The sequence below is a fragment of the Manis javanica genome, chromosome 10 (assembly GCF_040802235.1).
Source record: "Manis javanica isolate MJ-LG chromosome 10, MJ_LKY, whole genome shotgun sequence".
Lineage (NCBI taxonomy): Eukaryota > Metazoa > Chordata > Mammalia > Pholidota > Manidae > Manis > Manis javanica.
The window spans coordinates 46,236,352-46,252,827 of NC_133165.1; the positions used below are offsets into that span (position 1 = coordinate 46,236,352).

Genomic DNA, 16,476 nt, shown 5'->3' on the forward strand with positions numbered 1-16,476 from the left:
TGCTCTCTGGCTACTCCGCCACTGTGGGCAGGGCAGCACTGGTCAGGGGAAATGAATGGGGACTTCAAAGCTGTGTTGCCACCCAGGGAGTTAGGGCACCTGAAGTTTGTTAGGATTCCCAGTCTGCTGGGTTGAGTGTGCCAGAACGATTCCTTCCAGCTCTCAAGTCCCTGTCCCTTTAAGACTTTCAAAAAGCACTTGCTTTTCTTTTGTCCCAGGGGAGCAGGCTGTGGGGACCTGCTCACAGATTTTACTTTTCTGTTTGCCTAATATCCTGTACACCATGCGATGTGAGTCTGTGCTCCCAGTGCAGATTACTAGGGCTGGTTATTTAGCAGTCCTGTGATTCCACTCCCTCCCCATTCTGACTCCTTTCCTCCCGCCGGTGAGCTGGGGTGGGGGGAGTGCTCAGGTCCCTCCGGGTCGCAGCTTTGTATCTTACCCTTTTCATAAGATGCTGAGTTCTTGCAGATGTAGATGTAGCCTGGCTGTTGCACTGTATCTTCCGGTCTCTCTGTTAGGTGTAGTTATATTTGTTGTATTTTCAAAAATATATGGTTTTGGGAGACTTCTGCTGCCCTACTCATGCGGCCACGTTGGCTCCTCCCCTCTAATATCACTCTTAAAACAGGCATTCCTTACAATTTTACAGGTCAAGCTCTAATTGAACATTATCATCTTACTCTTAAGCATGATTTATTAAAACAAAAAGGGGGATCACTCCCCGATATGATAAAATTAACTGCAAACCAGCGATTAATACATGCTTTACATATCCTTAATTTTTATCTTTTAAAGAATGACGGACAAACAGCTATGGAAGTACATTTTTCTGATATTTCTTTTTCTAAAACAATAGCAGTCCCTGTGTGGTGGTCTCCAATAGGTTCTTCACAATGGTATAAAGGTCAGATCAAAGTGTGGGGCAAAGGGTTTGTTTGTGTTGTTACAGAGGATCAACGACTAATTTGGCTACCCAGAGAACAAATCAAGATATGAAGAACTTCAAACGTCCGCATCTTCTGGAGGAGTCATTCCAAAGGATGACCGTCAAAAAACTTCAACAAAGGCCTGTACATCAGACACAGAAAGTTGAAAGTCATAAAAAGATAGTATCTTTGTTTTTATTCCCGATAATGGCACTTCTGCATGTATATACTACACAAACTTGCATTACAACAGCAAGCATAGTTAGTCCTCCTTACTTAGGCCATGGTGTAGTTCTTCATTGCTTATCTACTTGCTCCACTCCTGTGGGCCCTATAGTATGGAAAAAGAATGGTGAAGAAATATACAGACAAAAGAATGGAGGGAAATTTGGATGGTTTAATGTTACTGACAAATCTGTTAGAGATAATAATCGTTATGATATTTATAAGGCAGTTTTGACTCAAGAAGATATAGACAATTATACCTGTGAAAAGTTTCAAAAGGGAACTGCTGACATGTTATATAAAAGTAGTTATGTGTATTTAAATATATCACTTATTCCAGAAAATAATTTCTCTTCACCTAACTTGTGGTTACAACTTGTGAGCCAAGGATTGCACAAGTCATCTTTTTGTGTGGCAGGAAATTCCTCTATTAGTGGACTGTTGAAGAATTTAATAGGCATAGGACTTCCTCTTACAGTGTTTACTAACATATCAGGCATAAATATTACTCTTCCTCCTAAGACTCTCACTTCTGATGCTCAATTAAATTTACCTGTTAGTACTACTATAATCACTGACTGTGTATGTATTAATTGTACTCATGTACCCTTCTTATTGCAATTCTACAATTAATGTAACATGGTCTTCTGGATATAGACTCCCAAATGGTTGGGTGTTTTTGTGTAATAACAAAACATATCAAGCCCTCTCTTCACATTATCAAGGTGTTTGTGGTGTGGGACGCATTCTTCCTGCTCTAATAAATCATCCTGGAAATAATCACAAAAGATTTCTCCAAGCTCTGCCATCTGATTGTGACGACAACTTGAAAGTTTTAGATCCCACCTCTGTTGCAGATGCATTCCTTCTGCCAGTTCCTGGACTTGTCAGTGGAATGCAAAAGGAGATATCTAAATTGGCTTCTGCGTACAGTAAAACAACAAATTTGACTACTTCTATATTATCTGAACTCAATCAAGAACTAGGAAAAGTGCAAGTTGCGGTATTTCAGAATCAGGCTACTATAGATTTTCTGCTGTTAAAAGAACATACAGGATGTGAACAGTTTCCAGGAATGTGTTGTTTTGTCTGATTTTTCTCAAACTATTCAAAATCAATTAGATAATATTTATCATATTATTGATAAGTTTTCACAAGTGCCTGGGTTACCTAATTGGTTTTCTTGGTTTCATTGGATATGGCCAGTAATTGTAGGTCTGCTTTTGTTATGTATCTGTATTCCTGTTCTGTTAATGTGTATACGTAATTTAATTAGTAATTTGTTAAAACCTATACATGCTTACATTACTGTACAAGAGGTTATGTCAAAGAAATAATCAATCTTCTCATATTTTCTTCCTTTGCTACTTCTATAGCTTTTCTTTTTCCTTCTTAAATACAGCCCTTTTCTAGAATTTGTGCCTCATACTTAAAAGTACTGTGTATCATAATCCTTCCGGCTGGTAAAGATACAATAAGACATGTGCTGGGCATAGAAGCCACGGGGCATAAATCTGCAAAGAAGTAAAAGGCTAGCTTTTCAAAGAATATTGCTTCTCTCTTACTTACCAACTTTACTTCTCCCTGTATGGCCCTGGAAGATGGCTTGTTAGCCAGAGACAGGTTAAGATTCCTCAAGGGAGAACAACCTAAGACAGGCACAGTCACAGGGGGGCCATCAGGTGAGAAAATGGGTGTCAACAGAGGTGAAGCTTAGAACCTCAACCCCCACAGTTTTGAGAGAAATCTTCTACACCCATGGCTGTTTTGTTGCCCTTGTCTAGCCCAGATCAATACCTAGTCTATAGGCACAGACCTGATCATCTACACTTGCCTTCCTACTGCACTAAACTCTACTTTCCATCTTCATTTCACATCACGAGATTTAAAAGATAGATTATCTTTCATGAAAAAGTGAATTGTGTTAAAAAGCTTTCTATTAGAAAGTGTAATCTTTATTATGTCTACTTACTACTTAAACATTTTATTAAAAAATAAGGGGAAATGTGGGATTAATATATGAATCAAGTATAGAAATCAAATGTATAATCACATCTGACTTGATTATTTTTCTTGTGACCAAAACAGTTTCTGTGACATGACTGCCCTTGCATTGTTCACCATGTAGGAACTTGTTCGCCATGTAGAAACGTTCACCATGTAAGAACTTGTTCAACCTTTTAGGAATGTCACACCTCAGAAGACTGGAAACTGCTCAGAGTTGGGCTTGGAGTTGATTAATGATTGTGTGTTATGTCCCCCATGCAAGGTTTTATTGTTATTAACATTTATTTGCTCAATAAATATGAGGGTGCTCTCTCAGCACCACTCGTGCGCTGTTGAACCTTTAGTTCCCTGGCTGGTCCTTTCAGATCTTCAATATCTCATTGTGTCTCCTCCCTTATCTCCAGGTTAGAAGCAGGGAGGGACAAACATCCCAGCAACCTAAAATGACTTCCATTTTGTATGCCACTTTCTATATATGCCATATAATTGCAATCAGAGTGTATATGCTCATTCAAGACTGCTTTCTATTTATGTAGGAATCCACTTTTCAGACTTCCAGCCCATTTAATATAAGAACTGATTCTTAATTATCTTTGTATTCTGGTACCCAAAATAAAGCCTGAGAAATAAAAGGGCTTGCAGTTGTTTGTCAAAACCTACTCTGGAAAACAGGGAGGCAAACAGCATACCCAGCACTGATAGAAGCATAAAGTCACATAAAGAAATCAAGTATAACACCTGCAACATAGACACCAGGAAAATGGACTGCTGTGTGTATTTCAGGAATGTTCTAAGGAGGGGAATGGGGACAGAATGGTGGTAAGGTTCTCATCAAGCCACGCCTTCACCCTAGGGGAGGTCCCTAGCCTTCCTGAGTCTCAATGAAAACCAGAGCACCTCATTAATGTAAGGATTAACGACATAAGTTAAGTCCCAGGCAGGGCCTGGCACAGTAAGTTTGCATTTGTGGATAGGCTCTGCCCCTCCTTATCTGCAGATGTGAGTCAGGAAACTGCCAGGAAAAAAGACAGGTACTGCAGTGAGCTAAGCAACGCAGTCAGAGGCACCATACAAAGAAAATACTACATCCCAAGTCCAGGGGAGCAACCCTGAGATGACTTACTGTCCAAAAACCATTCTACTTAAGGGTGCCCTCCTCTGCAAGCTTTGCCTGCTGGGCATAGAAGCCTGGGAGAACCACCTCATTTGATGATTTTACAACAAACTACTGCTATTTCCAGATCCAGTCAATTGTGAACCTGAATTTCCCCAGAAAACACCCTCTAAGTAGAGGCAAAGGTTTCTGTGGCTCTCCACACACAGAACACCAAGCCTCCCAGAGCAAAGCAAGTAGATACAAGGCACCAGGGACTGGAATCATACTTGGCTGAAGCCATACCTGCTTCCAGGTAGAAGGAAACAGCTTCCAGCCTAAGCTGCCCATTATCAAAGTCCAGCCAATTCAATTAGTATTCTTAAACCTTGAGAGGCTAGGCAACTCCTGCAAGGTTTCAGGAATGCTTCTGAATTTTGAGGTGACAGCCAGCACTCTATAAACATTTTGGTTCCTAGCACTCTCACTTCTGCTGATGTAAAAGGCCATACCTTCTATTTCTATCTATAGAGGGAACCACTGTTCTGATATTTTTCACTATAGATTAGTTCTGCCTGTTCCAGAACTTCAAAGAAATGTAATCATGCCACCCATAATGTCTACCATCTGGATTCTTGCATTTAACATGTTTTTGAGATTCATCTGTCTTGTGTGTATCAACAGTTTGTTCCTTTTGATTGCTGAGTAATATTCCATTGTATGAACAAACTTGTTTAACCAGTTCTCTTTCATGGCAACTGAATTGTTTCCAGTTTGTGGCCATTATGAATAAAACTACTATGAGTAGTCATATGTGAGTCTTTTTTAAGACATCTGTTCATGTTTCTAGAGTAAATAGTTAGGTCTGAGACATATGTTTAATTTCATAAGAAAGTGCCAGACCAGACCCTTTTCCCAAACAGTTGTACCGTTTCCACTCCCACCAACAATGTATGGAAGTTCCAGTTGCTCTATATCTCTGCCAACATACAGTGTTTTCATTTTTATTTCATTTAAAAAAGTATTGCCAAGGAGGATTAAAGATGAGAGGTGAGAAAGAAACCTCCTCCTAAAACCACACATAATATGAAAATATACCAAATATATCAAATCCTGAAAGAGCAACAGGAAAGAAGGCTGTAACAGACTGTCTACACCTGGGGAAACCAGCAGACCTCAAGGAAAAGGGTAAAGTACCAAAGCCATGATCCAGAGGGATGCAAGCCCTTCCCCTACTCAAGCTCACTGGAGGGAGGAAGAGAAATGGAGCATGGACGTGGTGGAGGCCTAGGACTGCTGAAGACCCTGCCCTGGAGATCTGCTCTGGAGCATGAACCTACATCACATGGTGCTCTGGAGATTAGTGGGGTTGAAAAGCTAAGAAAGGCAGAATACTTCGAGAGACTGAGATTCCAGCTGCATGTGGAGAACAGTGATCCACATCCAGCTGCTCTGGGACAAAACAAACACAGGCAGTCTGAGAGACTTCCTAACAGCAAGAGAGCTGCTAAAGGGGTAAGGATTGTACAGAGCTTGCTGGTCAGGAGAAAGGACAGGTGGACAAAATTGCCCTGGTGCACTAAGCCCAGCAGGTTGGGAACTTTCAGGAGCTTCTGGAGCTCCATCTCCCTGGCTGGTTACGTAGATCCAAGGCCCCCTACCATGATATGCAGCCTGCTGTGCCTTCCTCCTGGTCGGCACCCAGTTACAAACTAGCTGCCCCCGCCACTGTGCTGGGGCAGACAGAGGGTGGGCACGCCTACGGCAGCTACAAGTGAAAAGCACAGAGGCTTCTCCCTGTGCACATGGCCCAATGGCCCTGGCAATAGAGACGGGCACTGCAGCTGGGAAGCAGGAAACACATCTTTCCTCCTGACAGGCATCAGCACTGTTCCACTGCGACCCCCGCCATTGCTCCAGAGGCTGAGCAGCTCCAGAGAGTAGAGCTTCTGGGCACTAGAGGGTGCCACCTACAAATATGAAACATCAAGGGAATCTGGTTCAAACTAAAATCCCACAAACACCAGAAAGAGGGCCAAGTGAAACAGAACTCATCAACATTCCTGAGAGTTCAAAAGAAAAATCATAAACATGCTCACTAGGCTACAGAAAAATATTCAAAAACTCAGGGAAGAATTCAGGAATGAGATACAAATGTTCAAGAATACAGTATCGGAAATGAAACATACAATGGAGGGATTTAGAAGCAGATTAGATACTACGCTGATGGACAGTGACTGTAATGGGATTTGTGGGGGGGACTTGGTGAAGGGGGGAGCCTAGTAAACATAATGTTCCTCATGAAATTGTAGATTAATGATACCAAAAAAAGCGTATCAGATGAAGAAGAGGAGACAGTAAATGAAATAGAAATCAGAGAACAGGAATACAAAGAGGCTGAGACACAGAGAGAAAAAAGGATTTCTAGGAATGAAATAATATTGAGAGAACTGTGTGACCAATCCAAATGGAACAATATTCACATTATATGGATACCAGAAGAAGAAGGAGAAAAAGGGTTAGAAAGTGTCTTTGAGGGGGTAATTGCTGAAAACTTCCCCAACCTGAGAAAGGAGATAGACTCTCAGGCCATGGAGGTGCACAGATCACTCACCACAAGGGACCCAAGGAAGACAAAACCAAGACATATAATAACCAAAATGGCAAAGATCAAGGATAAAGACAGAGTATTAAAAGCAGCCAAAGAGAGGGAAAAAATCACATACAAAGGAAAACCCATCAGGCTATCATCAGACTTCTCAACAGAAACCTTACAGGCCAGAAGAGAGTGGCATGATATATTTAATGCAATGAAGCAGAAGGGCCTCGAACCAAGAATACTCTATCAGGCAAGATTGTCATTTAAATTTTAAGGAGGGCTTAAACAATTTCCAGATAAACAAAAGCTGAGAGAATTTCCCTCCCACAAACCATCTCTACTGAGTATTTTAGAGGGACTGCTATAGATGGAAGAGTTCCTAAGGCTAAATAGCTGTAACCAGGGGAATAAAACCAGAGTAAAGAACGTAGACCAATTATTACTAAGCAGATGCAAAATCAAATCAACTACCCCCAAAGTCAACCAAGGGATAGACAAAGAGTACAGATTATGATATTTAATATATGAAAAATGGAGGAAGAAAAAGGAGGAAAAAAAAGAACCTTCAGGTTGTGTTTGTAATAGCATACCAAGTGAATTAAATTTGAATGTTAGACAGTAAGGACGTTACACCTTTGAACCTTTGGTAACCACAAATGAAAAGCCTGCAATGGTAATAAATTCATATCTATCAATGATCACCCTAAATATAAATGGTCTGAATGCACCAATCAAAAGACATAGAGTCACTGAGTATAAAAACGCAAGACCCATTTAGATGTTGTCTACAAGAGATTCACTTCAAACCCAAAGACATACACAAACTGAAAGTGAAGGGCTGAAAAGACATTCCATGGAACTAACAGGGAGAAAAAAGCAGGAGGTGCAGTACTTGTATCACACAAAATAGATTTCTAAACAAAGAAGGTAACAAGAGGCAAAGAACGACATTATGTAATGATAAAGGGGTCAGGCCAACAAGAGGATATAACCATTATAAATATCTATGTAACCAACACAGGAGCACCTACATATGTGAAACAAATACTAACAGAATTAAAGGGGAAATAAAATTCAATGCATTCATTTTAGGAGACTTCAACACACCACTCACTCCAAAGGACAGATTAACAAGACAGAAAATAGGAACGGAGACAGAGATACTGAACAGCACATTAGAACCGATGGATCTAACAGACTGCTACAGAACACCCCACTCAAAAGCAGCAGGATACACATTCTTCTCAAGTGCAAAATGGAACATTTTCAAGAACAGATCATACACTAGGCCACAAAAAGGGCCTCAGTAAATTAAAAAACATTGAAATTGTATCAACCAGCTTCTCAGACCAGAAAGGTATGAAACTAGAAATAAATTACTCAAAGAAAATGAAAAAGCCCACAAACACATGGAGGCTTACCAACATGCTCCTAAATAATTAATGAATCAATGACCAAATAAACACAGAGATCAGGTAATATTTGGAGAAAAGAAAACAATAACTCAACACCACAAAAATACGTGGGACACAGTGAAGGCCATGCTAAGAGGGAAGTATATAGCAATACAGGCTTACCTGTAAACTCACAAATAATGAAACTAGAAAAAGAAGAATGAGGCCCAAAGTCAATAGAAGGAGGGACATAATAAAGATAAGAGCATAAACAAATAAAATTGAGAATAAAACAATTGAAAGAATCAATGAAAGCAGGAGCTGGTTCTTCAAGAAAATAAACAAAATAGATAAACCCCTAGCCAGGATTATCAAGAAAAAAAAATTATCTTCACTGTTGTATTAGTGAAGACCTAATACCCATCCTCCTTAAAGTTTTCCAAAAAGTAGAAGAGGAGGGAATACTCCCAAACTCATTCTATGAAGCCAGCCAACATCACTCTAATACCAAAACCAGACAAATACACCACAAAAAAAGAAAATTACAAACCAATATCCCTGATGAACACAGATGCAAAAATACTCAATAAAATATTAGCAAACTGAATTCAAAAATACATAAAAAAGATCACTGATCATGGCCAAGTAGGTTTTATTCCAGGGTGCAAGGATGGTACAATATTTGAAAAGTCATCCACATCATATACAACATCAACAAAAAGGAGGACAGATACCACATGATCATCTCCATAGATGCTGAAAGAGCATTTGACAAAATTCAACATCCATTCATGATAAAATCTCTCAACAAAATGGGAATAGAGGGAAAGTATCTCAACATAAGAAAGGCCATATATGACAAACCCACAGCTAACATCATACTTAACAGGAAGAAGATGAAAGCTTTTCCCTTAAGATCAGGAACATGACAAGGATGCCCACTCTCCTGACTTTTACTCAACATAGTTCTGGGGGTCCTGGCCACAGCAATCAGACAACACAAAGAAATAAAAGGCATCCAGATTGGTAAGGAAGAAGTTAATCTGTCACTGTTTGTAGATGATGACATAATATTGTACATAGAAAACCCTAAAGAATCTACCCCAAAACTACTAGAACTATAACTGAATTCAGCAAAGTTGTAAGATACAAAATTAAAATCTGTTGCATTCCTATACACTAACGATGAACTAGCAGAAAGAGAAAGAAAGAAAACTCCATTCACAATTGCGTCAAAAAGAATAAAATATCTAGAAATAAACCTAACCAAGGAAGTGAAAGACCTGTACCCTGAAAACTACAAGACACTCATGGGAGAAATTAAAGATACCAATAAATAGAAATACATCCAGTGCTCATGGACAGGAAGAATTAATATTGTCAAAATGGCCATCCTATCTAAAGCAATCTACAGATTCAATGCAATCCCTATCAAAATACCAACAGCATTCTTCAATGAACTAGAGCAAATAGTTCTAAAATTCATATCGAACCACAAAAGACCCTGAATAGCCAAAGCAATCCTGAGAAGGAATAATAAAGATGGGGGATTATGTTCCCCAACTTCAAGCTCTACTACAAAGCCACAGTAATCAAGACAAGTTGGTACTGGCACAAGAACAGATCGATAGGTCAATGGAACAGAATAGAGTCCAGATATAAACACAAGCAGATATGGTCAACTAATATACAATAAAGGAGCAATGGATATACAATGGAGAAATGACAGCCTCTTCAACAATTGGTTCTGGCAAAACTAGACAGCTACATGTAAGAGAATGAAACTGGATTACTGTCTAAGTCCACACACAAAAGTAAACTCAAAATGGATCAAAGACCTCAATGTAAGTAATGAAACCACAAAACTCTTAGAAGAAAACATAGGCAAAAATCTCCTGAATATAAACATGAGCAGCTTTTCCTGAACGCATCTCCTTGGGCAAGGGAAACATATGGGACTATATCAAACTAAAAAGCTTCTGTACAGCAGAGGACATCATCAGTAAAACAAATAGACATTCTACAGTATGGGAGAATATATTTGTAAATGACATATCCGAAAAGGGATTAATATCCAAAATATATAAAGAACTCACATGCCTCAACACCCAAAAAGTAAATAACCTGATTGAAATATGGGTGGAGGATATGAACAGACAATTCTCTAAAGAAGAAATTCAGATGGCCAATAGGCACATGAGAAGATGCTCCACATTGCTAATTATCAGGGAAATGCATATTAAAACCACAATGAGATCACCTCACACCAGTAAGGATGGCCAACACTGAAAACAGAACAACAAATGCTGGCAAGGATGCAGAGAAAGGGTAACCCTCCTACACTGCTGGTGGGAATGTAAATTAGTTCAACCACTATGGAAAGCAATATGGAGGTTCTTCAAAATGCTCAAAATAGAAATACCATTTCACCCAGGAATTCCACTCCTAGGAATTTACCCAAAGAAAATAAGTTCTCAGATTCAAAAAAACATACGCACCCCTGTTTACTGCAGCACTATTTACAATAGCCAAGATATGGAAGCAACCTAAGTGTCCATCAGTAGATGAATGGATAAAGAAGAGGTGGTACATATACACAATGGAATACCATTCAGCCATATGAAAACAAATTGTACCATTTGCAACAACATGGATGGAGGTAGAGGGTATTATGCTCAGTAAAATAAACTGGGCAGAGAAAGACAAGTACTAAATGATTTCCCTCATTTGTGGATTTTAACAATGAAGCAAAACTAAAGGAAGAAAAACAAAACAGCAGCAGACTCACAGACTCCAAGAAAAGACTAGGTGTTACCAAAGGGGAGGGGTGGGAGTGGGTGCATGGAGGGAGAAGGGGATTGAGGGGTATTATGATTAGTATACATGGTGTGTGTGGTGGTCACGGGGAAGACAGTGTAGCACAGAGAAGACAAACAGTGACTCTGTGGCATCTTACTACAGTGATAGACAGTGACTTCAATGGGGTATGGGTGGGGTGGACTTGATAATATGGGTGAATGTAGTAACCACAAGGTTTTTCATGTGAAACCTTCTTAAGAGTATATCAATAACAACTTAATTAAAAATAAGTGTTGCCATCCTAGCCAGTGTGAAGGGGTATTTTGCTGTGGCTTTAATTTATGCTTGTTTATGACTAATGACATTGAGCACGGTCTCATGTGCTTACTTGGTAGCTTCCTTTATGCTTTTAGTATAATCATAAGGTTGTGCAACAATCACTACTTAATCTGAGAACATTTTCATTACCCCAAAAAGAAACCTTGGAGGGAGAAGCCAAGATGGTGGCATGAGTAGGACAGTGGAAATCTCCTCCCAAAACCATATATATATTTGAAAATACAACAAATACAACTATCCCTAAAAGAAAGACCAGAAGATACAGTACAACAGCCAGGCTACATCTACATCTGCAAGAACTCAGCGGCTCACGAAGGGGGCAAGATACAAGCCACAGCCTGGCAGGAGGAAAGGAGTTGGAGTGGGGAGGGAATGGAAGCCCAGGACTGCTAAATACCCAGCCCTGGTCATTCGCACAGGGAGCACAGACACACATGCGTGGTGTGCTACATATTAGGGAAACAGAACACTAAAACCTGCGAGCGGGTCCCCGCAGCCAGTGCCCCTGGGACAAAAGAAAAGCGAGTGCTTTTTGAAAGTCTTAAAGGGACAGGGGCCTCACAGCTGGATGGAAGCATCCCAGCACACTCAGCCTAGCAGCTGGTAATCCTGAGTAAATTCAGGCGTTCCAGCCCCCCAGGAGGCAGCGCAACTCTGAAGCCCCTCACGGTGATAAACAGCCTCCCGTCCATTCCCCCTCCAGTGCAACCCTGCCATAGCGGGGGAGCAGCCTGAGTGGCCATGCCCACAGCAACCACCCAGAGCCTCCTCCACAGCTGCCTGGGACAGAATCAGAGGCCCCGCCAGCGGACACAGACAGACGAAGCCCGGACAGGACTCCAAGGGTCGCCATTCTTGCAGGAGAGCACACCCAACACACCTGCCCCACCCCACAGGGCTCTGGGTCACCCCGATGGCTGCCCCGCCCACAGTGGCTCAGGAAATAAAACCATAAGATGCTCCGAGGACCTGCAAGGTGACCAGCCATCAGGAAGGGACTTTGTTCTCCCAGCTAACACACACGTCAACTGTCCAGGACTACCTCTAGGCAGAAGAATTTGATCCAGACCAGAATCACATAGACAATCAATGAGAGGGAGACTGGGGAGATAGATTTAACCAATCTTCCTGAAAAATAATTCAAATAAAGATCATAACCATGCTGATGGACCTGCAGAGAAATATCCAAGAGCTAAAGGATCAAGTTGGGAGGGAGAATACAGAAATGAAACAATCTCTGGAAGGACTTAAGAGCAGACTGGATGAAGTGCAAGAGGCCATTAATGGAACAGAAATCAGAGAACAGGAATACAGAGAAGCTGAGGCAGAGAGAGATAAAAGAATCTTCAGGAATGAAAGAATACTAAGAGAAATGTGTGACCAATCCAAACGGAACAATATTCGCATTATAGGGGTACCAGAAGAAGAGAGAGAAAAAGGGATAGAAAGTGTATTTGAAGAAAGTGCATTTCTCAGACCATGGAAGCTCACAGAACCCCCTACACAAGGGACCCAAGGAGGACAATACAAAGACATATAATAATTAAATTGGCAATGATCAAGGACAAGGACAGACAGCCAGAGGCAGCCAGAGAAAGAAAAAAGGTCACCTATAAAGGAAAACCCATCAGGTATCATCAGACTTCTCAACACAAACCTTACAGGCCAGAAGAGAAGGGCGTGATATATTTAATGCAATGAAACAGAAGGGTCTTCAACCAAGAATACTGTATCCAGCATTATTATCATTTAAATATGAAAGCAGGATTAAACAATTCCCAGACAAGCAAAAGTTAAGGGAATTTGCTTCCCACAAACCACCTCTACAGGATATTTTAGAGGGACTGCTCTAGATGGAAGCACTCCTAAGGCAAAATAGATGTCACCAGATAAAATAAAATCACAACAAAGAAAGCAAACCAACCAATACTAACAAAAAGCAAAAAATAAAATCAACTACTCACAAAAGCAGTCAAAGGAAACACAAAAGAGCATAGAATAAAACACCTAATATATAAAGTATAGAGGAGGAAGAGTAAGAAGGGAGAGAAATAAAGAATCATCAGACTGTGTTTATATTAGCTTAATAAGCGAGTTAAGTTAAACAGATAGTAAAGAAGCTACCTTTGAACCTTTGGTAACCATGAATCTAAAGCCTGCAATGGCAGTAAGTACATATCTTTCAATGATCACCCTAAATGTAAATGGTCTGAATGCACCACTCAAAAGACACAGAGTAGGGGGATCACGGGAAGATGGCAGCAGGCATTTCTGAGAATAGACCACATACTAAGACACAAAAAGAGCCTCAGTAAATTCAAAAAGATTGAAATTCTACCGACCAACTTCTCAGACCACAAAGGTATAAAACTAGAAATAAATTGTACAAAGAAAACAAAAAGGCTCACAAACACATGGAGGCTTGACAACATGCTCCTAAATAATCAATGGATCAATGATCAAATTAAAATAGAGATCAAGCAATATATTGTGACAAATGACAACAACAGTACAAAGCCCCAAATTCTGGGGGATGCAGTGAAAGCAGTTTTAAGAGGAAAGTATATGGCAATCCAGGCCTATTTAAAGGAGGAAGAACAATCCCAAATGAATAGTCTAAAGTCACAATTACTGAAATAGGAAAAAGAAGAAAAAATGAGGACTAAGTCAGCAGAAGGAGGGACAGAAAAAGATCAGAGAAGAAATAAAATTGAGAAGAATAAAACAATAGAAAAAAATCAATGAAACCAAGAGCAGTTTCTTTGAGAAAATAAGCAAAATAGATAAACCCCTAGCCAGACAATTAAGAGAAAAATAGAATCTACACACATAAACAGAATCAGAAATGGGAAAGGAAAAATCATGATGGACCCCACAGAAATACAAAAAATCATTAGAGAATACTATGAGAATCTATGCTAACAAGCTGGAAAACCTAGAAGAAATGGACAACTTCCTAGAAAAATACAACCTCCAAGACTGACCAAGGAAGAAACAGAAAATCTGAACACACCAATTACCAGCAACGAAATTGAATCAGTAATCAAAAAACTTCCCAAGAGCCAAACCCCCTGGGCAGACGGATTTACCGCAGAATTTTATCAGACAAAAAGAGAAAACATAATACCCATTCTCCTTAAAGTTTCCCAACAAATAGAAGAGGAGGGAATACTTCCAGACTCATTCTATAAAGCCAGCATTACCCCAACACCAAAACCATGCAAAGACCCCACTGAAAAAGAAAATCACAGACCACTATCCCTGATGAACATAGATGCAAAAATACTCAACAAAATATTACCAAATCGAATTCAAAAATACATCAAGAGCATCATACACCATGACCAAGTGGGATTCACCTCAGGGATTCAAGGATGGTACAACATTTGAAAATCCATCATCATCATCCACAACATCAACAAAAAGGACAAAAAACACATGATCACCTCCATAGATGCTGAAAAAGCATTCGACAAAATTCAACATCCATACATGATAAAAACTCTCAACAAAATGGGTATAGAAGGCAAGTACCTCAACATAATAAAGGCTATATATGATAAACTCACAGCCAACATCATACTTAACAGTGAGAAGCTGAGAGCTTTTCCTCTAAGATTGGGAACAAGACACGGATGCCCACTCCCCCCACTGTTATTCAACATAGTACTGGAGGTCCTAGCCATGGCAATCAGACAAAACAAAGAAATACAAGGAGTCCAGATTAGTAAAGAAGAAGTCAAACTGTCTCTATATGCAGATGACATAATATTGAACATAAAAACCCTAAAGACTCCACTCCAAAACTACTAGAACTAATATCTGAATTCAGCAAAGTAACAGGATCCAAAATTAACACACAGAAATCTGTTGCATTCCTATACACTAACAATGAACTAATAGAAAGAGAAATCAGGAAAACAATTTCATTCACAATTGCATCAAAAAGAATAAAATACCTAGGAATAAACCTAACCAAGGAAGTGAAAGACCCATACCATGAAAACTACAAGACATTCCTTAGAGAAATTAAAAAGGACACTAACAAATGGAAACTTCATTTCCATGCTCTTGGCTAGGAAGAATTAATATTGCCAAAATGGCCATCCTGCCTAAGGCAATCTACTGATTCAATGCAATCCCTATCAAAATACCAACAGCATTCTTCAATGAACTGGAACAAATAGTTAAAAAATTCATTTGGAACTACCAAAGACCCTGAATAGCCAAAGCAATTCTGAGAAGGAAGAATAAAGTGGGGGGCACCTTGCTCCCCAACTTCAAGCTCTACTACAAAGCCACAGTAATCAAGACAATTTGGTACTGGCACAAGAACAGAGCCACAGACCAGTGGAACAGAACAGAGACTCCAAACATTAACCCAAACACATATTGTCAATTAATATACGATAAAGGAGCCATGGATATACAATGGGGAAATGACAGCCTCTTCAACAGCTGGTGTTGGCAAAACTGGACAGCTACAACATGTAAGAGAATGAAACTGGATCACTGTCTAACCCCATACACAAAAGTAAACTCCAAATGGATCAAAGACATGAATGTAAGTCATGAAACATGGGCAAAAATCTCATGGACATAAACATGAGTGACTTCTTCATGAACATATCTCCCCGGGCAAGGGAAACAAAAGCAAAAACACACAAGTGGGACTATAACAAGCTGAAAAGCTTCTGTACAGCAAAGGTCACCACCAATAGAGCAAAAAGGCAGCCTACAGAATGGGAGAATATATTCATACATGACAGATCCGATAAAGGTTGACATCCAAAATATATAAAGAGCTCACGCACCTCAACAAACAAAAAGTAAATAATCCAATTGAAAAACAGGCAGAGGAGCTGAACAGGCACTTCTCCGAAGAAGAAATTCAGATGGCCAACAGGCACGTGAAAAGATGCTCCACATCACTAATTATCAGAGAAATGCAAATTAAAACCACAATGAGATATCACCTCACACCAGTAAGGATCACCCCCATCCAAAAGACAAACAACAACAATTTTTGGCAAGGCTGTGGAGAAAGGGGAACCCTCCTGCACTGCTGGTGGGGATGTAAATTAGTTCAAC

At 39.9% G+C, this 16,476-nt stretch overlaps 1 protein-coding gene and 1 long non-coding RNA gene across 10 annotated transcripts in view; one reads left to right on the top strand and one right to left on the bottom strand.

The window, feature by feature from the left end:
• LOC140844072 (uncharacterized) overlaps positions 1–1,086 on the top strand; it is a 35,539-nt gene extending 34,453 nt beyond the window's left edge. For both annotated transcript variants that reach the window (XR_012122244.1, XR_012122245.1), the window contains one exon: positions 953–1,086. This is a non-coding gene — a long non-coding RNA (uncharacterized lncRNA). The remainder of the gene's footprint in view (positions 1–952) is intronic.
• Positions 1–16,476, bottom strand: part of SGF29 (SAGA complex associated factor 29) — a 67,780-nt gene that overhangs the window by 47,099 nt on the left and 4,205 nt on the right. The window contains exon 1 of one of the 8 annotated variants that reach the window (XM_073215342.1): positions 16,200–16,309. The exons of 6 other annotated variants lie outside the window; for them this stretch is intronic. The gene's annotated coding sequence lies outside the window, so the exon portion shown is untranslated. Of the gene's footprint in view, positions 1–16,199; positions 16,310–16,476 lie in introns of those variants that run through there. One more of the 8 variants, XM_073215345.1, reaches the window with a different exon arrangement.